At 39.7% G+C, this 23,778-nt stretch overlaps 1 protein-coding gene across 1 annotated transcript in view; it reads left to right on the top strand.

The window, feature by feature from the left end:
* Positions 1 to 23,778, top strand: part of si:ch73-383l1.1 (receptor tyrosine-protein kinase erbB-4) — a 354,070-nt gene that overhangs the window by 154,115 nt on the left and 176,177 nt on the right. The gene's annotated exons all lie outside the window — the stretch shown is intronic.

Below are 23,778 nucleotides of genomic sequence, written 5' to 3'. Positions count from 1 at the left end.
TTTCTTATTCCATCATTTGTGTGCTAACTTGTACAGAATAGACACACTCCCCTGTCATTTGTCAACACTGTCAGCTCAGATAGAAAGAAACCTCCTACCTACCTGCCTACCGCCCACCCTGCTTCTTTATGTCAAATCCCAGCACAGTGGAGTAGGTAGTGCCTAAGCCTTCTGAATCACATCCAATATCAAGGACAGCACCCAGTCACAGAGATTCGACCCTGTAGGTGATACAAAACTGTCACAAAAACTAGAGAATGTGCCAGTTGCCTTTACTGGAAATCTTCCTTAAAGGTAGAATGAGAAACCTGACTAATGAAACATGAACATGCAAAGCAAGGCCTTCAGAATAAGAACACTAAGTCCTAGAAAATAAGACTCCGAAGGCTTCTGATAGCAGCAGCTTATTCCTGGCGCGCTGTCATACAGAAGAAGAAGGGGGGAAAAATGAACTAATCCTTGAAAAGTCAACTGGAGCGCAGCACATTGTGATTTGTTTGCATGTTAAGACATCTTGAAGCTTTTGTTTGATCTAAGCATATGACAAACTCTGGTTTCCCTAGTCCAGTTCCAATTACTACACAAGTTAAGACTTTTCTTTTAGCTCTTAAAAGAGCTGCCAGCGCTCACACATGTTGGCATATGAAAGTATTTCTTTTTTTTTTGTAGCGATTCAATCAGTTCAAAATTAATTTGAAGACAGAACCACTAAGTTATAATTAAATTTGTATTAAAGAGTTTTAGGTTCGTTTTGGTTCACCGGGAGTTCACAACCTCTCGGTTTTTGCTAATTCAAACATTGTCCTTAAGCGCATTCAGTGAATTTCACTTTGCTTTACATTCATCAAAAATGAAAAAATTAATACATATTTGGTCCCTGAGTGGGAGTTCTGCTCACAGGGATGTCTGAAAATTAGCTAAATCTGAGACCAAAATGTGAACGCTTGTGGTCATATGAGTTGGTTATCCTTTTAAGGAAAGTTGCATGAATTCATTTTGACAAGGACGCGTATGTGTGTCTCATGTAGTAATTAGAAAAATATACACTGCCTAAAGTTATTAGACTCCTAAAGCTAGAACCTCTTTGTAGCTCTGACGCTACACTTCATTTAACCTCCTATAAGAGTGAAAATAGTCATGGCTTTTGTTAAATGATTTCTTCACTATAGCATAACCTACCCCTCATCACATAGTGATGTTTCCTCTACACACTGCTTGCCTTCACATCGTCACTCGCCTCAAGAAAGGTTGCGGTTCATTTCCAAACTTTGCCACTGAAGCGTCAGAAGCAATTAAGCCTCAGCATTTGAGGTTCTGCTTTCAAGTCAAATGAGAAGGAGGGAGAATAGGGGGATAAAGGGGGCAGGAAATGAGGAAGGTCAGGCTGGTTGTGATGCAAAGATGCCGCATGCAGTGGCTACAAATCATTTTAATCTACACTGTGATTCTTTGAAGATTTGCTTGCATAGTTCATGCAGAGAGGTGGTGATAAGAAGACAAAGTCCAGTCTGTACAAGCAACGTGTCCAACATTGCGAAGGTTATCAAGGACATTCGATTTGCCTTTACATGGCCAGATGAAAAATCTTAAAAATATTAAGGGATGAAAAATTTAAAGCCTGGTTAAATGCAGTGGTGGAAAGTACACGTATACGTCCATTTACTTAAATAATGCACTCAGTGTAAGGTTCTCATACCTTATTTGAGTACATGAAATATTTATAAAAAATATAGCATAGCTTTTGGGTCTAAAAGGTTAAGCCAAAAAAGTGCCTTAAACCTGCATTCTTTCAAATAGCCAGCTGAGGGCATTTCAAGTGGTTTAAAAAAGAAGTCTGATTGTACTGAGTTCTGTGGGGGAAGGGCTAACTTTATATAAGATAAGATAAGATAAGATAACCTTTATTAGTCCCACACATGGGAAATTTGTTTTGTCACAGCAGGAAGTGGACAGTGCAAAAGTTATGAAGCAAAAATTAGAATAAATACAGTACACAACTGTACAGAATAGAATAAAATAAAATACTATATACAGTAGAATAAAATAGAATAAAATATACAATAAGATAAAAATAGAATACAAATGCTATATACAACTGAGTAAAAATACAACGATGCCAGAAAAGATTATTGCACATTAGTGTTATTGCACATTTGTGGATGTGTGTGTTTGATCAGTTAAAGTCTTTGTTGTAGAGTCTGACAGCAGTGGGGAGGAAAGACCTGCGAAATCTCTCCGTCCCACACTGTGGGTGCCGCAGTCTCCCACTGAAGGAGCTGCTCAGTGCTGTCAGAGTCTCCTGCATGGGGTGGGAGATGTTGTCCAACAGGGATGAAAGCTTAGCCACCATTCTCCTGTCACTCACCACCTCCACTGGGTCCAGAGGGCATCCTAGAACAGAGCTGGCCCTTCGGATCAGCCTGTTCAGTCTCTTCCTGTCCCCAGCAGAGATGCTGCCGCCCCAGCAGACCACTCCATAAAAGATGGCTGAGGCCACTACAGAGTCATAGAAGGTCTTCAGGAGTGGGCCCTCCACTCCAAACGACCTGAGTCTCCACAGCAGGTACCTTTCCTGTAGAGGGCGTCTGAGTTATGAGTCCAGTCCAGTTTGTTGTTCAGATGAACACCAAGGTACCTGTAGCTGTCCACAGCCTCAATGTCCATACCTTGGATGTTCAGTGGTTGCAGTGGAGGATGTTTGTGCCTGCGGAAGTCTACCACCAGCTCCTTGGTTTTACTGGTATTGATCTGGAGGTAGTTCAGCTGGCACCAGTCCACAAAGTCCTGAGTCAGTCCTCTGTACTCCTTGTCGTCCCCATCAGTGATGAGGCCGACTATTGCAGAGTCATCAGAGAACTTCTGCAGGAAGCACTGGGTGGAGTTGTGGGAGAAGTCTGCAGTGTAGATGGTGAAGAGGAACGGAGCCAGAACTGTTCCCTGTGGGGCCCCCGTACTGCAGACGACCCTGTCCGACACACAGCCCTGAGTCCTCACATACTGTGGTCGGTCGGTGAGGTAGTCCAGAATCCAGGTAGTGAGGTGATGGTCCACTCCTGAGTTCTCCAGCTTGTCCTTCAGGACCGAGGGAAGAATGGTGTTGAAGGCACTGGAGAAATCGAAGAACATGATTCTCACAGTGCTCCCAGCGGTCTCCAGGTGAGTGAGGGAACGATGTAGGAGGTGAATTACGGCATCATCCGCTCCAATGCCAGGTTGGTAGGCAAACTGAAGTGGGTCCAGTGATGAGCTCACCAGACGCCGAAGCTGAGCCAGGACCAGCGGCTCCAGGGTCTTCATCAGGTGGGATGTCAGAGCCACCGGCCTGTAGCTGTTGAGGTCCTTGGGGCGTGAAGTCTTTGGCACTGGTACAACACAGGAGGTTTTCCAGAGCTGTGGGTCAATTTAAGCGTCAAAAGAGGACAATAAAACAGAACATGCTTAGGAGTGGCTTACCTTTTTATTTACATAATTTATAAGTCAGATCCACCTCTTGTTCACCACATCCAGTTTCAAATCACCAAGAACCGTGACATCATTGGTGTTTATAGCCACCTTCTATATCCAGTCTGTGTTTCAGTAGTGTTTTGCACTGCAGTACATTTCTGCTGTGCTTAACTACATAATTAACATGCCACAACTGGGTACATTACTAAGCATACATACTTGTCACAAAAGGTGACCATTACCAAAAAAGTGAGTAGGTGAGTACTGAGCAGTGTTGGTCAAGTTACTTGAAAAAAGTAATCAGTTTCTAGTTACTGATTACTTCCCCAAAAAGTAATCCCGTTACTTTACTGATTACTTATTTTCAAAAGTAATTAATTACTTAGTTACTTAGTTACTTTTTAAAAACACGATTTACAACCTGAATAGGTGATAAAGCGATAGATCTTTCAGCCCAATTCTACTTTTTCTGCATAATCCATCATACAAAATGTAACCAAATGGAAACGTCTCTTTTTAAAACTTGTTTTATTAGTTTTAATCTTTTAACTTTATGCATCAAGCAAAAATTAAATTATATGCAACATTCTCTGACTGGAAGAAATTTGTTTAATATTTAAACCTATTTTCTGCACATTCCAGCACATAAAATAAAATATTTTTTTTGTGTTTACACTCACTCTTTCAAATAGATGCAAGTAAAACACAGCAGAAAATAAATAAAGTCAAAGACTAGCTGCTCTATTTTCACCTGTAAAGCAGGACTGGGGTAGGTGGAGGTTTACCCTGGTGTAGGTGTGCCGCAGCGGTCAGTTGAAGACTCCGCGAGTTTCTCTGTGAAGTTCCCATTACAGTCGTAGCACATTCGGTGCTTGCTTGGAAGTTTAGGGGGTTTTTTTCGCTGTAAAAAGAAGTTTTCTTCCCACGCACAACGGACGCTAATGTTTTTGTCACTTTTTATGGAATCAAACTCAAAATAAGGTCAGTACTTCCACGCTTTAAACGCTGCATGCTACACTCTGTCCCGTACTTGATGTATTATCCATTGTTGATCTGCAGACAGCTGTTGTCACGAACGTTGCACTCACTTACGTCACTGTCATGAGACATTCTCGCAAAAAACTCACGGTTTTAGTAACGCAGTAACGCAGCGTTCCTATGGGAAAGTAACTGTAATCTAATTACCGTTTTTGCAATGGTAATCCCTTACATTACTCATTACTTGAAAAAAGTAATCGGATTACAGTAACGCGTTACAAGTAACGCGTTACTGCCCATCTCTGGTACTGAGTAACTGTAGAAGAAACAAGTGTGTGACGGGACAAGCAGCTAGAACAAAGCATATCAGAAACAAATAAAACAGAGTGGTTACTTACGTAACCCGATCCACGATAGTGAGCTGCAAACCAATGTGGAATGACTAAATTGTGATAGATGTGGACGGGACTTTTACTATTCACAGTTTTTATATTGGTATAATGTAGCCAGTATAAGCTTCACCATTAACAAACATCTTCTCAATAAGACCATATATTTTCTTACTTTTTTTTAAACTAAGAAGTATCTAAGATGAGTCACACTAATATTTCTACACTTTGGAAAAAGCTTTTAATGTTTAAAGGTCCACTTTGATAGGATACATTGCTGTTGTTCTGCATTTACCTATATTTTTATGAATGTATTTATTTCTACAACATGAGGTTTTTGAGGCTTTTAAAATTCTCTTTAAAGACATGAAGACCGCTTTTTATTATAATAGAGTGTAAATGAAAAAAAAAATGTTTGTCTGTCATACTGTGGAGGGCATCTGGAGGAGATGGTTTGGGTCCACTTGTCCCCTTAGAAGGAATGGTCACTGCAGTTCAATACAATCAATAACTAACCTGTGTGACCACCTTTAACCTTTGAGGAAACATATCTGCCAGATGGCAGAGGGCGATGATGTCCCCATCCATAGGGCGTGAAGGGTCACTAAATGGTTTCATGAGCGTGAAGTGATGTGAATTATATGCTGTGGCCTTCAGGGTCACCAGATGTCAAGCAAATTGAACATCTATTGACTGACCTGTTTGACCCCATGAGAGAATATTTTTTGGAAGCATCCAGTTTACTCCCATAGAGCTGCAGGACCAGTGCCAAGGTGCAAAGTGACAAAACACCTTAATAAGACGATTGTAACTATCTGTAGTACAAGCAGAAAGCAACTATTGTATGGGTAACTTCTCAGAGGGAGTCATGTTTGCAGTCAAGGTTTTACAAGGGTCTGCAAAGAAAAGGAAAGGGAGGAAAGGGAAGGATTTCTTCTCTCTGTTCTTGGTTTTTGCAGTTTTTCTGCTACTCATCTTTTACATTTTACTGTTAGTTTCATTGCATTCTGTGCTTGACGAGCACCTCAAGCACAGGATCGAGGTAAACGGTAAATATTAAGCTAAAAGGCTGGGTTTTGTTTGATCTTGCATGAATTCCTCGGATAATATAAGGATATGCTGTTGTCTCTGGGCTCTAGCGAGGTGGAGGGGTAGAATTACTCACAAAGTCCTGAGTTCATTACTGGCCCAATGAGCAATAACCATCCCTCACTTAGCCGAAGCGCAATAAGCCATTTAATTTCATAATTATCGATTGCTTTTGATGGCCACACCAAAAGGTCAAGATGAGTTTTTTTTTTCTTTGCTCAGCTTGGCCAATGTGAAAGCAGGTTTAGTTGAAAGAAGAGTGAGGCGAGGGAGAGACTGACTCACACAGACAGACTCTCCCGCTGAGCGTCTGACAACTGGCAGGCTGATTGGAGATGGAGACACACAAACACGTACTCGCACATTTTTATCATGAAGAAAAAACTGTGGACTATACACATGTACCAGACGCACATAACCATCTGAGAAATTCGCACATAGATTTTCACAGCCTTGAGGACAGAGAGCTAGAAAACACTTTCTTTTACCTGGATTTTTTGAAACCACGAAAACGCCCACAGCACAGTTTGTAAGCACTCCCAAAGAACACCTCACTTGATGCAAAGGAACAGTTCAGAAAAATCTGTTTATAAAGAATCATAAACACACACAGAGTGGGAATCTGATTTGTCCTGCCTGGATATTATTGTCTTAAAATTCACTTCAGATCCTTTAACAGTCTCCTGCAGCAGCTCTGCATTTCCATCTCTGTTCCAGTGGCTGCCCCTCGCCACTATGTTTCTTTGCTCTTTGTTTGTCCTTTTCTTCTTGCTTTATTCTCAGTGCTGGCTTTATACTGCCTGTGGATGGAAGTCCTTTTTGATCCAAAATTTTTAAAAGGACGACAAGATATACGAGCTCTAATAATAAATAAAGAAAAAAAATCTAATCTTTAGTTACATTTTTTGAATTAATGGTTGCTAGCATAACATACAGAAAACAATATTAACTGACATACTGCCACTAAATGACTGCGATCACACGGGCCTAGATTACAGTGGATTGGCACTGTTATCCAGAGTTTGTTTGTCTGCAAACACACACCCACTAGCAATAGCGAAACTTGGAAAAAGATTGTGATCCAACTCATAAACAGTGTTCACTTTTAAAGTAAAAGTTGTGTTTTATCATTAAAACCAACACATTTTAAAAGGCGCAGCTTTTACTTTGAAGGCAGTCGTTCTCCATTTCTGGTTTGTTTTGTGCTTTTCACTGTTTCACTACTGCTCAATGAGTGGTTGGCAGGTGTTTTCCAGGTAAACTGCTAGCAATAGGTGCAGCACTGTATAGCCTACCTCTTCACACCCCAGTTTCACCTAGCAACTGATGGCAGCTTCAGGAGAAGAACATTTTCCCGCATTGATCCGTGGGTGCCAGGTGCTTACTGACTCTGTCTGCTTGGCTGACACTTTAACAACTGATTTCACAGACAGCCTGCAATCTTCACTAACCACTTGCAAAATGCTCACTGCATTCATTGACCATTGAATTAATTTTTCCCTAGTGACCATTGGTTGCTAGTGCTTGCCAGCAAGTCTCCAGGCCTAGTTGACTAGAGCCTTAGCTGTGATGCATCATCTACCAATGAGTCATTTATTATCAAACAAAGTAACTCAAAATTAACAATTTAACAGACCAGCTTGGGGGTGACTTAAGCCAACGTTATGTGCTTAACACAATATTTTACATTAGATTGTGGCCACTTTACATAAGACTCGTAGACCAATAGCTGATATTAACTAAAGAAACACTGCAGTGTTCAAATACCCATAACTGTTGGTAACATTCCTATTTGATGGTAAATAAAATGATAAAACTTGGCTTTTATTACTTCAAATTGTATAAAACACTGTGTCAAATAATACTTGACCAAGCTTCCTTGCTCTTTTGCAAGAAATATTAGGAAAACATAATAAAATAACACTTAACGCCATGTTTTGGGGGCTTGTTGCTAGTGATTAATGAACTACAGTTCTAAGCTAATGCTAGCTACTGTTGCTCAAGACATTAAGCCTTCTAACACTGGCACTGAAACAGTTACTGCTTAAAGAAAATGCTACAAATGAAACTTCTAATGGATGCAAGTAATATAAAAAATACAAATTAGCATCCTCATCATATATTAGTTAGTTTTATTTAAAGATACATCGGAGCAGAGAACCTGATTAAATGAACCCACAGTGAAGTCATAGATAAAATTACCTCATGCTTTGTCCTCAGTTTCAATCACCCCCTCCCATCCCCCCCTAATGCTGTCATACCTACAATTCCTGACTCATCAGACACTATTGTCATGCAGCCTCCATCGGCATGCACACCAGGCTAAGTTATTGGCCCTTTTTTAATAAGGCTATGGATTGCTTGAGGAATGGCACCGGCACCACTGTTGATTATATCGAAAGCCTGTTGTTTTATATCCTGCGAATGTCAGATTTCTGCTATTTACATCCCTCAACTCCTGGGCGCCAGCGAATGGTTATTGATTTTGCCAAAGATTAATGGGGGTGGCTGCGTGGAATTAAAAACAAAAAGACAAAAAGAGGGGCCAGTGGAGGAGGTGGAGGAGAAATCGAGGAGTGTTATGTGGTAAAGACAGCCGGCCTAAATGACAAAATGAGAAGAGGAAGATCAGAGATATTCAGGGACAAACTCATCTTTGCAGACTCAAGAAAACTCATAAAGCGATGTCACAAACTGGTGATCACGGAGCTTACACTTTCCTTGGATAAGTTCTAAAGAAACTTATGCGCGAGAGTTTAAGTGCCTCATTTGGGTGTCCATCTCTGCCGGCTCTGTAAACAAAATAGTTCCATATTTCTGTGCTGGCACCAGTTTTTCAAGCAGTTTTTCGACGTGCTGGGATTCAGTTCAAGACTTGGCGGACTGTTTGATGCTGCTGCCATGTTTTCAACCAATTGTCTCCATTGAATTTTGTGCCTAAAGCTACAATTCATGGTCAAGATCCAGACTACAGCTCAGTCTGTTCAAGGCTTTCTTCTTACTCTTTAAAGAAAAAGAGAGAGAAAAAGATACCCCTCTCAGGCACTCTGTTGCACATCAACAATCTGTGATGTTCAGAGTATCCCAGGAGTTATGTTTCAATGAAATTATGTTGTAATGTACATTTTTAAGAGATCCTACCGAGTGTTTTGGCTCTTTTCTTTCTTAGGTTGTTGCATTGAGCTTCAGCTTTTCCTGCATTTCCAAGAATGTCTTTGAGAGTAATTCTTCTTTTGCCAAAAGTGTGTTGTGATTGCTTTGAAGGTGTTTTATATTAAGGAAGCTTTCAGTTGTATCACACAATTTTTCTTAGTATTAGGGAAAAAAACATGTTTACCCAGTTTAGTTTTAGTGATAGCAGAATAAAAATTATGTAGTTAGGTGAAACTCAGGGGTAATAATGCAAAAATAAACATAACAATGACAATATTTTGATGAAAATATGAAATGGTTACTATTGGGCATTAATCACATATCTCATCATCAGCTCTGGTATCAAGTAAATTATTATAGTGGATTTTCCACAATTTTCTTACTTTTTCTTACACAAAGTGATTTAGAGAATTAGTTCATTGAGGACACAATAAGCTGGAAAGAAGAAAAAAAAGAAAGAAACTTTACAAACATATAAGATTGCACTAACTACCCATAACGTCATCCATGAAATGGTGAAGCCTAAAAATCTCAATTTCTGTCGGTCACCATCTTGACTCTTTGAAAATAGATGTGACAAACTAGTGAGTCTGCTGGCTGAGAAACTAAGAAGAGCAATGTTTCCACAAAACATGAAGGTTTGGTCAAACTAAATTAACTTTTTAAAAAAATACCATGTCTCCCTCCCCTCACCCCGACTGGCCACAGCAGATGGCCGCCCCCTCCCAGGGTCTGGTTCTCGCTCTTCCTGTTAAAAGGGAGTTTTTCCTTCTCACTGTCACCAAAGCATTTGCTCATAGGGGGTCATATGATTGTTGGGTTTTTTTCTGTTGTCTCTGTAATAGTGTCGGGTCTTACAATCAAAAGCGCCTCAGACAACTGTTGTTGTGATTTGGCGCTATTTAAATAAAACTGAATTGTATCTCTGGGAGATTTTTCTATTTTACATTTTCAGCCCATAGTGCCAAGACAGCAGAGGCAGATAGACAAAAAAATACCCCCAAAATATAAAATATGTATTTCAGTTTGGAATTGAAGTACATTTATGTCAATACAAACGTATGAGTGAAGCTTTGAAGGGCAGAGGAGACGAGGAAGAACAGGTTTTGAAGGAAGAGGAGTTGGTTGAGGTAGAAAAGTGAATGAGTGATAGAAGAGCGGTTCGGGGACCTTGAAAAAGAACAGACAAGGACTGAGTCAGGAGAAAGAGTGCCATCAAAAAACTGATAGAAGAGAGTGATTGGGAAAAATGTGAACGAGCGTTTAAAAAAACAGATGGGTTGTGTAAGAGGAAGAATGGAAAAGAGATGACAGGAGCGGAATGAGGTGGTGGGAAGACATAGGGAGGGAGGGAGGCCGGTGACCGAGCACAGATAGATGAATGACATTTTGGATTCTCTCAGCAATAAAGCGTTTCCCTAGACACAGGCTGTCTGGGTTTAGATAGAGGCCGTCACACTGAAGGGCTCATTTGCCTTTCAGTTGCTCATTACATCCAACCCAAACTTATTTCCTCCGATGGGAGGCCAGTGTCCCCCGCGGCGCTCCGACTGTTGGTGTGTTTACACGTGCAGCCGGGCGTGTGTTCTTACACGCAGGATGTTTTTGCATGTGGTGCATGGTAGTGCTTCTCTGTGTGTCTGTGAGTGTGTGTGTGTGTTTGAAAGTGTGTGTCTTATCTCACTGGCATGTCATTGGCGACGCGCCGATTTGCTGTGTACACAATATGAATGTGACTGCTGTTTTTGGAATAATTCAACTTAGTGAATCAAACACGCAAACGCGCACACCATAATGTGATTTATGACAGGACAGCGAAGCTAAACACACTTGAAGCGCAAAAGCACGCATGCATATTTACACCAAAGGCAGATCTTAAGCATATTCCTAGCTCTGATATTAAAACACGGAGGCCTCACAGCATAAATGTTCTCGAACCTTCGTTTATAATGATTTCTCCCATATGGTTTCTACTAATATTCAGCTTGGAGCCAACTCACTGGAACTGACACACACACACACATGCAAAAGCAATCTTGTGTGTGCGCACACATCACGGAGTGTATGCGTGCGCTGATCACAGGCAGCCCTTCTGTGCTACATTAACTGCAAACCTCATTTCCTCACAAAGAGAAGCCACTGGCTGAAAATTGGCTGGGACGAGTCATTAAACCTGTGTCTGACTCACACACACACACATGCAAACACACACATCTGTTATACAAATGACTCCCCCCCCCACCCACATGTGTTGGTGTAGCAGGTGATGTTCCAGGACCCGCTGAGAAATGATTGGCCTTTTGATGGAGGAGGTCCGGTATGTACAAACGTGCACGTGCCTTCAAGTGTATTACATGGCAAACCAACAGCAGTGGCTTCAGTGGTAAAAGAATTAAGACACGTAGAAATGTGTGGGGACAAAAAAAATGCAAAAAGGTAAATAAGTGAATAAGAAATCGAGAGGAAGTAAAGAAGGAAGTGACAGGAAAAGTGAGAGGAGAAAGAAGATAAAGACAAAGATGAGGAAAGAGAAAAAAGTTGGTTAGAAAAATCAGAGAAGGACAAAGAGGAAGAGGAGGCAGGAAGAGGCACAACAGGGGGTCAGTCAGTGAGCATTAAAGGAAAGAGTCCCTACTGAGAGATGATTGATGGCACTGAAACCCCCACTGGCCCCAGATCAGCTGCCCAGAGCTTTCAGGGACAACTTGAAGTTAAAGTTCTGGGGAAGAGTGTACACCCTGATTAGTCAAAGCTAATAAAAAAAATTCTTATATATGAATATATTTATGCTGGCCTTATTTCTGGACCCAAAGCAAGACTGAATTCAACGTTTTTGGGGTTTTTTTTAAATAAATGAATCACAGACACTGCTCATAACTTTAAAAACATCTTGAATCTTCTTTTGGATAACTTTCCAGACTAAAAATATGTAAATATGTCAGTACACGGAATATTTCAAAATTTCATATTCACCAACTATTTCACTATTTCATGGACTAACAGTTGAAGTTTTTTAATCTTGTGTGAGGAGAATCAAAATATCTCGTTGCCATGACAAAAAATAAGTTGTGAAAACATCTCAAGGCATCTCAACTTGTGATGGATGTTTTCTACATATTTAGCTGGAAGCAGCCATTAAGGAGCTTTTATACTTTGGAGTTGAATTGAAGGACAGATTTCAAAATTAGTGGGCAGCAGACCCACTGTCAAATGTTTCTGTAAACAAATGCATGAAACATAATAAAGCATGAGGAAGTGTTAGTTATTATTAATATTAGTATTTTTCTGAGGTGAGTGATAACAGTGATGGTTGTTTCACTGTTTACATTCCCAATAACATCTGGCCAGTGTTATTCTTTTGGGTGAGGGTTGAAATTTACAGCAGCTTTCCTGTCACGGTGTGTTGCAAAACTTTGTAATAAAAGTAAGGTTCAGGAAAGGAAATAAACTGATTTTACTGTACAAGGACATGCAGAGAACCTGTTCACCATCAGTGGTGCTTTTATAGATGTAGATCTACAGCTACAGTGCTTAAGAATTTATTAGACCACCATCCTGTGTAAGGTTTCTGCTACAGCAGACCTAAATTTACAGCATTGTTATTTATCAAAATATATTTTTGTGTGTTTCTGGGATGGTTATTCCACCAGTATGTGGCAGCTCTGTAATCAGAATAATAAAATATAATTATCGTTGTTATAGATGAATTTTCAAATGTACTGTTTTACAAAAATAAAATACTAAAAACAACATTATTAATTTCTCATTAAGATGCCAAATTATAGCTATTTACTTGTATTATTAAAAAGAAAAAAATTGTTCTGGTGATTGAACGTTGTAAATTATGACTTATGACTTGTAATTTTTCCTGATAAATAACAATCAAATTTTAAGATTTACATTTCTAAAATATTTGTGTTTTCTTGTTTTTATGACAAGTAGTTGAAGAAATTCGTTAAGCACTGAACATTTACAGTTATAAACAGAAAAACTGTATCACACTGTAAAACATGTATTTTATACTTAAAAGTAATGTTACGATTTAGCCGTATTAAACCATCGTTTACAGTAGATTGTAAATTAACAGATGGACGCTTTTAAATCCAACTTTACTCCAGTGTAACAGGTACAGTTGATACACTGCACTTTTTTCTTTTCTTGAGGGAAAGGTTTCTTTTATTCTCAGACCTTACTGACATCACCTGCAGAGAAAAAAGAAATTGGTGCTTAGTTTAATATATGCAAGGGACCAAAAAAAGTAAAAGTTTGCCAGATGCCGTCTCATCAAGCGGCACCTTCAGAGATAAGGACATGGAGAGGAGGACTGATTAGGAATAGGTCAACGAAGTTCTTCTAAGTTTCTCAATTTGCAAATGTAGAAAAAAGCTGTACTTTGTTCGACTTTTTTAGAAAAAAAGTATTTAGCAACCATGTATTTTACAATTGTTGTTTTTTTTTTCCGATTATTATTATTATTAATACCTTTATTTAATGAGAAAGTCCTGATGACATGAAATGTCTTTTACTGGTCAAGGTAGTGGCTACATAAATGCAAAACATCCCAAAAATGCTACATAACAAAATGAAATACAAGATCTACAACATTCTATACAAATACTCCTAACATAAACCTTTAGTAGCCTCGCAAGAAAAAAACCCTCCAAAAAATACATCCACAGGTCTGACTCTATTCCTTATGAACACAAACAGATATTTGAAAAGATTCAACCTCAGGTCTTCTTTTTATAAATGATTCCAGGTCCAAAGTGTGTGGTAAAATGTACCAGTTATTATGTTGTTACCAGCCTGGCAGTCAGTAGTCTTGTCTCGTAAGGCTAGAAATCCAGCCTCACCGAATGAACTAAACATAAGATTATGAATTTCATTGTTTCACTTTAGCATATAAAACTTTACTAGCGGTCACGCTGACCCTTTATAGTACATTTGAAACTGTACTAAAGGGCTTAGAAATATCATGAATATTGAAGTCGTTATTAAATGTCTTTAAAAGTTTTACCATTCTATTAACCAAGGGCAACCTGCTGTGAGAAAGAGAAAAGTACCCTACTGGAGTTTAATTTTCACTATCAGTCTTTTGGTGAGAGTAGATGTTTTTTTTCCTCTGAGTCTCATTTGGGATGAAACCCTTCATTTTATATACACTAAGCCCATGTGTGACCTGAGCCTGTAAGCTGTGTGGCTGCTTCGTCAGCATCACCTCAAGGCTGTGTAGCTTCTGACTAGCATGGAAGAAGAAAATGATGATAATGGTGATAGTGATGATGATGATAGTATTGGAAGCAGTGATGAATTGTCTTCCACTGATGTGGTCCACTCTTCCCGGGATGTTTGAAGCCAGGTGTGTGGGAGCGGTGATAGCTTCTCTTGAAAGAAGGATTTAATATAGTGTCGGCCCACCCTTTGCAGCTATAACAGCTTCAGGTCTTCTGGGAAGGCTTTCCACAGGTTTAGGATGGTTTGTGGAAATTTTTGACCATTCTTCCAGAAGCACATTTGATGTTGGATGAGAAATCCTGGCTCACAGTCTCTGCTCTAATTCATCCCAGTGGTGTATTTTCAGGATGAGGTCAGGACTCTGTGCAGGCCTGTCAAGTTCTTCCACACCAAACCTCCTCCATATCTTTATGGAACTTGCTTTGTGCACTGGTGCACAGCCATGTTGGAACAGGAAGGGACCATCCTCAAACTGTTCCCACAAAGTTGGGAACATGAAGTTGTCCAAAATGTCTTGGTATTCTGAAGCATTAAGATTTCTTGTTATAGGAACTAAGGGCCAAGCAAAACTCCTAAAAAAACAACGCAACACCATAATCCTCCCTCAACCAAACTTTACACTTAGCACAGTGCAGTCAGACAAGTACCGTTCACCTGGCAACAACCAAACCCAGACGGATGCCAGATGGAGACACTTGATTCGTCACTTTAGAGCAGTGGAGATGAGTTCTCTTGAGTCCAGTGAAGTGCTTTACACCACTGCATTCAACACTTTGCATTGTGCTTGGTGATCTAAGGCTTGGATGGAGCTGCTCAGTTCCATGAAGCTCTCTATGCACTGTTCTTGAAATAATCTGAAGGCCACATGAAGTTTGGAGGTCTGCAGTAATTGACTCTGCAGAAAGTTGGATACATCTGCATGCTACAATCCTCAGCATCTGCTGACCTTGCTCTGTGATTCCACTTTCTGGTTGAGCTGCTGTCGTTCCCAGTCGCTTCCACTTTGGTATAATTCCAACAGTTGATTGTGGAATATTTAGTAGCGGAAAAATGTCACGACTGTACTTGTTTCACAGGTGGCATCCTATCATGGTACCATGCTGGAATTCACTGAGCTCAAGAGAGCAACCCATTCTTTCACAAATGTTTGTAGCGGTCTGCAGGCCTGGGTCCTTGATTTTATACATCTGTGGCCATGAAAGTGATTGGAACACCTGAATGAATATTTGTGGCAATATAGTGTCCAGATGAGTAGCTTTGCAAGAGACAAACTTAAAAATCCTTCTTTAACATGTACTAGGCCTATACTCAGTCAATTCTTTAAGTTCCTTTCCCTTTAATTTCATTTGCTTGCGATTGGCTGCCCCTCGTAAACTAAAGGTTTGAACAGCAGGTGGGTGGAGCTGCCTGTAGATGACCTTATGATGTAATGTTTTGATTGACAAGATCTTAAATGAACAAAGACCTCCTAAATCTAAAAAAAACCTTAAAAGATCAGCATGCAGGATATGACCATACATCCACTGGCATCATTCTCTCATTTTTACTTTAAAAAGAAAGGTCCATTTCTTTAATAGCTCCCCTCTGTTATTTCTCTGGTGCAGACCGGTCTAATCAATAATTCCGAACAATGAATTTGAAATGATTGCAAAGGTGACTGAGAGAGCACCAAATGATTTTCCGAGTGTCAGGTCATATTTTCCTCTTCAGGGCTAAACACTTGTGTAGTAAAGAAGAAAAAAAAACTTTTTTTCTGCTTTAAAAGTGCAGTTATTGGTTTTCAAACTTGGGAAAATTGTTTTCTTTGACCTTTATTGATCAGACTGTCCTAAAGCGGCACAAATAAAGCAGCATAAATTCTCACAAACTGAGAGCCATTCCCCTGACATGCATAAGGGATCACACTGCTAAGACCGTACGCCATGTTTGACTGTGACCTCGGTTAAGAAAGTTCAGGGGTTTGTGCCGTTGCTTTGAAGCTTCGAACCAAAACAAATACGTGAGAGGTGAATAACTCGAAGTTTTCCACGATTCGCAAGAATCGCGTTACTTTTCCAGCACTCATGTCATCACATTCTCACTGGATAACAAACATGCTGTGCGAGGCTGTCAGTTTCGGTTGACGACACATTACTGTGGGCTTTAGATTTGCGTTTCATCGTTGTGAGATGTCTTGCTTGCCATCCTCTGATAACATTTTTTAAAAAGTCTAAGAAATCCAGGATGGAAGTGGATGTTTGGCCCTCGTGCTGCTAAAACCAACTGCTGCAAACTTTTGCCCCGTGCACACTGTTTTTCAGAAGGAAACTTGAGATGTTTTTCTTGCAGTTTGTGTAGCAGATGTCCTTGGTGATGTGGGTGTAGCTAACTGTGAGCTAAAGCAGCTCCAAAACCATCCTTTGAAAAGAGCTGTGACCCCGTGCCCGAGCACCAAACCTGCCCTCTTTAACCTGTCATGTCATGTTCATGCTGGTCTGCTGACCCTTGCTGCTGCCTCACCACCCACTCAGTCCACCATCACAGCTCCACAAGCAGGAGCCTTTTCTGCTGTTTAAAGATTTATGCAGTATTCTCGTAGTTCTTAATCTCAATTTTCTACCATAGATGAAAAAAGAAAAGAAGTCAGACTTTTGGGACACATATCCATTTTAACTTACATAGCACCCTTCATACATGCACCTTAACGATCAGAGGAAAAAGATGGAATAACAAGTAACACAATACAGTCTGTGAAATAGAATAATTCATTAAATAAATATGAATATAAATAAAAGTGGTAGCACTTTATAATAATGTCACACTATTAAGCATTACTAAGATATTAGCAAGTGCTTAGTTCAGCATTTATATACCATTACTCCTCCTTAATATGCCATTTATAAATACAGATATGTTCATCTGTCTGTTACACCATGTTCAGCTATCGCTGCTACTACATCACTATTAGTAATAATCATACTCATAGTCATAATAATCTGTGTTTGTGAATGACATAGTAAGGAGTAATGCTATATGAATGATGAATTAACCACTTGCTCATACCTTAAGCGCTAATGCTTATAGTTACTAATAAATTTAATAATGTTTATTAGTGTGACATAATTATAAAAGTAAATACAATGATTAAAAATGCAATGAAATAAATAACAGCATATATATAATATTTAAAAACAAATTAATTACAAAAGTCAACAATACAAAAATAAAAATGAAAGTACAGACAAACAGGGAGTTAGCATTTGCCTGAACATGAAGCTAATGCTATAGTGTCTCAAACCTGCATTCATTCTAATGGCCAGCAGGGGGTGACGTCTCCTGTTACAAAACAATTGGCAGAATACATAGACGTCTAAAACTACCTTACATCCTAGTGATCTACATCCACAGTCGTCCACATTCTTACTGTATTTACTGTCTCAATTAGTAGTTTCAAGTATTACTGAATACAACATGATTTTCATTTTTCAAAAATGCACAAACATTTAGAGTAAAAAACTGCAAAAACTGTGAATGCTGCACATAGCGATGTCATACCTACTATAGATTTCAATACAAAAATTATAAAAACGCGACTGTACTTACTTTTGTTTTAGTACTGTAGGTACCACAGGTAGCATGTGTAGCGAGGCTAGTTCTTCCAGAACGCTACACGTGGATAATGGACTGCAGCTGCCGCTCCAGCCCTAATCGTTGATAAAAAACATGTAGCAAGTAGCAACTTTTTTACTTGCTTACTTTTTAGTTTGTCTTTTTGAGCTGGCATCGCCACTGTGAAAACAACTGTGCTGCTACTCTAAAGGCGCGATTCCCAAAGTGTGGGCCAGCCCTGGTGGGCTGTGGGTTGCACATTGGCCTTAACGCTATGCATATGACTGGGTAGCTTTAATAATTTATAACCAAAAACCTGTTGTTGTTTTTTAAGGAAACCCATCAATTTCTCCTGTATTTTGATTAGAGGCAAGATTTAGAGTGAAGATCGGGTCACAGCACTCTTGACTTTGGACTAGCATTATATACAGTGATGTAACATAAATTATTATAATGTAACGTCACATTACAGCTCATAGTAAAGTTATTAGCCTACTGGGTAACAGTCCTGTTTTTTCGGTCTGTGTCCTGTCAACAAAATCAGCAAAAATAAAACTATATGTTAACATTGTAACAATCGATGTGGCTAAGGAGGTCACAATTTAAAACATCTTTATTATAAAGTTGTTTTAAATCACTGACATGGCTCTAGAAGGCTATTTGGTTACAGTTTTACAGTTCAAGCCTCTTTTTGCTTTCAATGTCCGGTTTCACGACACCAAGACCTTAAAAGCATAAATGTTTAACTAGAAAATGAGCGTTACCAGACCAGTGGGTGATGCAATTATATCTGCCTCTAACTCCGACAGGTTATGTTGTTCACAGCTACAAAAAAGCACTTCTTACTTCAGCTGTTCTCTCAGACATAACTGTTTGTATTTAGTCGTGACAGAGCCCCTCCCAAACCGAGCGGGATTTACAGAAAAATGATCCACTACATTATCAGGTGCAATTTTGAATAACTGATAACGGCCTCGCTGCTTACTGTTCAGTCTCTTTACAGTATCTGAGAGTGGTAAGGGAAGGAGAGAGGAGAACTTTGGAAATATGAGACAGCCTAAACCTGCAACAGGAGGACAGAAACATGATAAGAGAGCAGACGCAGAGAGAAGGAAAGGATTGTAAGGAAGAGATGGAGTGCGAAATGAGAACAAGCACAGCTCAGTATTTCAATGTGAAAGTGCTTTCGTCTTTTACTTCATGCATGGGTCAGAAATGTGTCAAAATCACTGTGCATACACTCGCATGTCTCTACTTGTACCTTCTCCCCATTAATCTCCACTTTCAGAATCTGCTAAAGACTGTGTACAGCACTGCGCATAAATACAATGAAATCTCCATCTTCCTTGTTTTTTATTAGCCGCCATCAATATCACTCATTCCTTCCAGTTACAAAGCTGGAAACGTCATCAGTGTAACTGAGAACATCACTTCTAGTAAAGCGATGAGTCATTGCAGTCTGTTTTACTGCTGAGGGTGTGATAATTTTACTATGAAAAAGTCTTCCCAGTAGCTCGCTCTCTCTTTTCTTTTTACTATTTGTCTCATTTCTGCACTTGTTCAACGTGTAGTCTCGTTTCTCTGCTTCATTCACCGTCCTGTCCGTTTTTGTTTCCTCTTTTCTTTCCTGTGGCTTCTGCCCATTTTTTTCCTTTCTTCACTCTTGCTGCTGATAAATGTGCCAGTTCTTTGTTTAAGTGCACCAAACCACCTATGTTTACCTTTTGCCTGACAAGGAGCTGGCGTGGCCGGATGAATAATGACTGTGTCTGGAAGGAGCAAAACAGTGTGACGCTGCTGTAGCTCTGCCAGGCCTCGTGAGGAGGAGTTGATGGTTTGGTCAACAAAGCATGTGACTTTGACTTGAGAGCCTGCTGTTTACAGACTGTTTTCTGTGAACAGGCAGTCTTTTTAACTGTGGCCGTGAGATTTAGCTAACCTTTATCCATTTAATCAACTCAGTTTATGCAAAATATGCGTTTTGGAAAGTAGTGACTGACCAATAACATTTATCAAGAGATTGTCACTCACTGTAGAGTCCCGATTGCAAAATTTGCACACAAATCAACTTTGTTTGAAAGTGTTTAAAGGACCAGTTTTACTGGGAGTTTTGGGGTTAGTGTTGGTGAACCAATTACAGAAAAGAAAAAGAAAACACAAGCTATATTCTTGCATGTGTATCAAATTTGACATGAAAAGGGTCTGTGATGGCCAGGATACAGGATACCCTGAAACAACAATATTCAGTACAAAATTTAAACCAAAATCCTAATTTGAATACAGAATTTATTGGGCTTTATTTTTAAGTCATGGATGGATGCATGAATGAATACAGTAGATGGATGACAGGATTTCACAGTTCCAGAAATTACTAGTTGCTACCTGTGCAAGAAAAACTGCATGATCCTCCATCCATCCAACTTTTTCCCCTTAGTCCAATTCAGGGTCACCGGGGTTCAGCCATAGAGTAAGAGGCACGGTACGCTGAAAGAAGTGCACTGGCATTTAAAGGTTCTATTCCATGTTTTGAGTTTCCGTTTGAATAAGCTGAGCTGTTTCTCTGTGTTGTAAATGTAAAGTAGTTTATGTAATGCACCCCTCTGCCTGGCCTGTGTTTCTGCAAAAAAACACCGTTGTATATTCAACCCATTGTCCTGCCTGGCATATATCAGCTCCTAGACTGTACACACTGAGATACAAACGCACACACCTGAGCCGTCAAGTGGACACGGCCTCGTGTCACCTGATGGTTTAACGGGGAAAAGAGCTGCAGCTCAATACTTACATCTCCCATCGATGGTTGTGGGAGAGAGAGAGAGAACAATAGAGAGGGTAGAAACAAAGAAATGGATGGCTAGGGGGCAGAGAAAAAAGAAATTAAGAAGGGGGAAAGAGAGAGAGAGAGATGTAGAGCAGATGGATTCGGACACTTTTGAAACCAGCCCAGAGAAGAGAGCATTTACAGTAGAGCGCGTCGGTGTGAATGTTAATGCTCGGGGACGTCGTTCTCGTTCTCACAAATAAAAGATTGTGTCTCTCTTTCTTTCAGTTTTGTTCCTTTGCTTGGTTTAACCTTGCTTACTCACTCTGAATGAATGCTGTTTCTCTCTTATTCTGTTTGTGTGTGTGTGTGTGTGTGTGTGTGTGTGTGTGTGTGTGTGTGTGTGTGTGTGTGCACAGCTGGTTGATATTGGCTTTTGAGAGTTGTTTTCGCCTCACTTTTCACCTCTCCCCTCTGATCTTTTATCACCACACAAACTCTCTCTCTCTCACTCACACACACTCACACACACACACACACACACACACACACACAACTAGGTTTCAATAACAGATTATTACAGAAGCCTCGCTAACCTTTCATCTCTACACACAGAAAAAATATATCCTCTCACTCACACGGACACACACAAACACACACGCGCGTTTATCGATCAGACCAATTTTAGAGCCTCGCACAGACTTCCTTTGAGTTTGTAGCCACTCTTAAATCATTTCATCTAATAACTAATCTGTGTGTGTGTGTGTGTGTGTGTGTGTGTGTGGTCAGCAAATCTCATTTATCACCATAGTTCAGGTCCCCTCACTGCCATTCGGCCCCATGCATCCTGTACCCACAGCAATATGGTGGATCACAGAGGAGAGAAAGTGCGCTCATCTTTGCAGAGCCAACGATCCATAAAGCAATATGGGAGTTTATGAGCTCTCAATGTTGTTCAGTATGAGGCCAAGTTCAACTATGCAATAGCCCTTTGTCTTTTTTTTCTGTCTTTTTTTGTTGTTGTTCTCTTTTCCTGAATTTCTTGCTATTGAGTGTGAAAATGTGAACTTTGGCTTTAAAAAATATGCAAGCAGGAGGAGAAACGCAAGTGGGTGATACTAAATGACAGCATTATAATTTATATAGTAGAGGTAAAATAAGTTATCTAAAGGCCGATCAACAGCACCAACTGCAAAAATATAACTTTTTCAAACACAAAAAACCAAAAATCAAGTCCCAACTCACCACAGTTTTTTTCCTGTCTAATTGGTACAGTTTTAATTAAATCCAAATTTCCATCAGACACATCATGCAAAGTGCATAACAAGATAAGTGAAGCCAAAGTGAACGGACATACAAAGTACCAGAAGGATGCAAAACACATGAAAAGTCATTTAAACACACTGAAGCACAAAGAGAAGCAGTCAGACAATTATGTGTCACAAATGGTGGCGTTCAGAGGCTTCAGTAAAACTAAACTTTAACAGCTCAACGGTTCAAATTAATCAAAGTCCAAAAATGCAAAGAACATTTTTTTAAAAAGAAGCAAAAACAAGAGAGCTGGGAGTAAGTAGGAAGCCAAAAGAAACAACCCAACGAGGAACATGAGGGAGTATACACAGACGCCCTGACAAAGACAGAGGGGAGGACGAGCGTTCATGCACTGAGGGCTGACTGTGAATGAGAAACAGGGGGAAACAATCAGGACAGTCACAAAGGAGGAAGTAAAACTAATAGAAGGCATGATGGAAGACAAACGTTCAAAGTAAAGCAGGAAATATCCAAAAAGCAGAGATGTGAAGACAGAGACAGGGGGGCTAACAGCAAGCAGATCTTAGCAGATCTTAAAATTAGGTAAATACAAAAAAAGTCCACCTTTCCTGCTTCCAGTGGAATTAAACAGGTAATCAAATGCACTTGATTATCTGAACATCAGCAAGTATGAGCACCTCTATAAAAACTGCATTGTGTTGGCACAGTGCTGAGGGAAAAAAGACATTAGCGGTATTCTTAGAGGGTTGGATTTTCCAAATTTTAAGACCTGGTAAGGGCATCATGTTTCATTGTTTGATGAAAAATATCATCGTTAATCGGATATATAATGCATAATAAGTTCATAGTAAACCATATATTTACTTTTAATATGTATATGATCTGGTGTGAGTGAATTAAGGCATGGGAAACATTTCCTTTACCATGATATTCACCACTCTAGTTTGCCTTTGTCCATGGGAAATTTTGATGTTTGCTCTACATAAGACACAATAGGCTCATTCAATCTCTACTTCCTTCACTTCTGCTCACCTAAACAGTCGGTGCTGTATCTGAAAAAAAGGCGATTATTCTGTTTTAAAGTAAGACCTATTCGAAGTTGAACTGCTGACAAACTTTAATGAGCAGTTTAATTACATTGAGCCAAACTCCATTCTGGTGCCACGCACGCACACACCGACACACAAACCTCTGGTCGCGCCTGCGGTAACATGGCGATCGTGCCAGCTGAATGGAGCAGATGGTCGCAGGACTGAGACTGGGGAGCTTGAGTGACTGGTGGAAATGCTGGCAGGGACGGAAAGAGGGCTTGATGGGTGCAAATATGAGGAACTAATTACAGTGGTAGCCACTGCATTAGTCGATTGTGTTGCATTTATCATGAGCACTGCAGACGGCCAGTTACATTACTTATTTCTGCAAAGGAGTTGAATATGGGGGACCAAAACTGTCAAGATTTAAAATAAATGAGTCATAAAAAAATTAATATTCAAACACAAAATAGCATTAAATATGAATGTAGGTAATAATTCATTCATAAAATCATTGTAGTCTATTTGTCTTGTCTCTTGTGTATTTTCTGATGTTTTAATTTCCTCGTGTAGTTGCATTTTTGCATTATCTGTCCTCACTGCGTCTTGCAAAAAGTTTAAAAAGTTGCACTTTTTCTGTATTTAATGTCCATTTCTATTACTTTTGCTATATTTCTAGAATGTTTTAATTAACTTTATTTACTTTTTTGGTATTATTTTCCTTTTTTCTCTTTATTTTACTCTTCTTTTGATGAATAAATGCGTGGCTGGTTTTGTGGCTTTATGGTGTTGCTCTTGACTCTTAGAAAGTTCCCTTGCTTTTCATGCCTTTCTACAG

The sequence above is a fragment of the Oreochromis aureus genome, linkage group 23 (assembly GCF_013358895.1).
Source record: "Oreochromis aureus strain Israel breed Guangdong linkage group 23, ZZ_aureus, whole genome shotgun sequence".
NCBI classification, from domain to species: Eukaryota; Metazoa; Chordata; class Actinopteri; order Cichliformes; family Cichlidae; genus Oreochromis; species Oreochromis aureus.
Note: the sequence above shows the minus strand (reverse complement) of the source record. Positions and strands in the feature narration are given on the sequence as shown.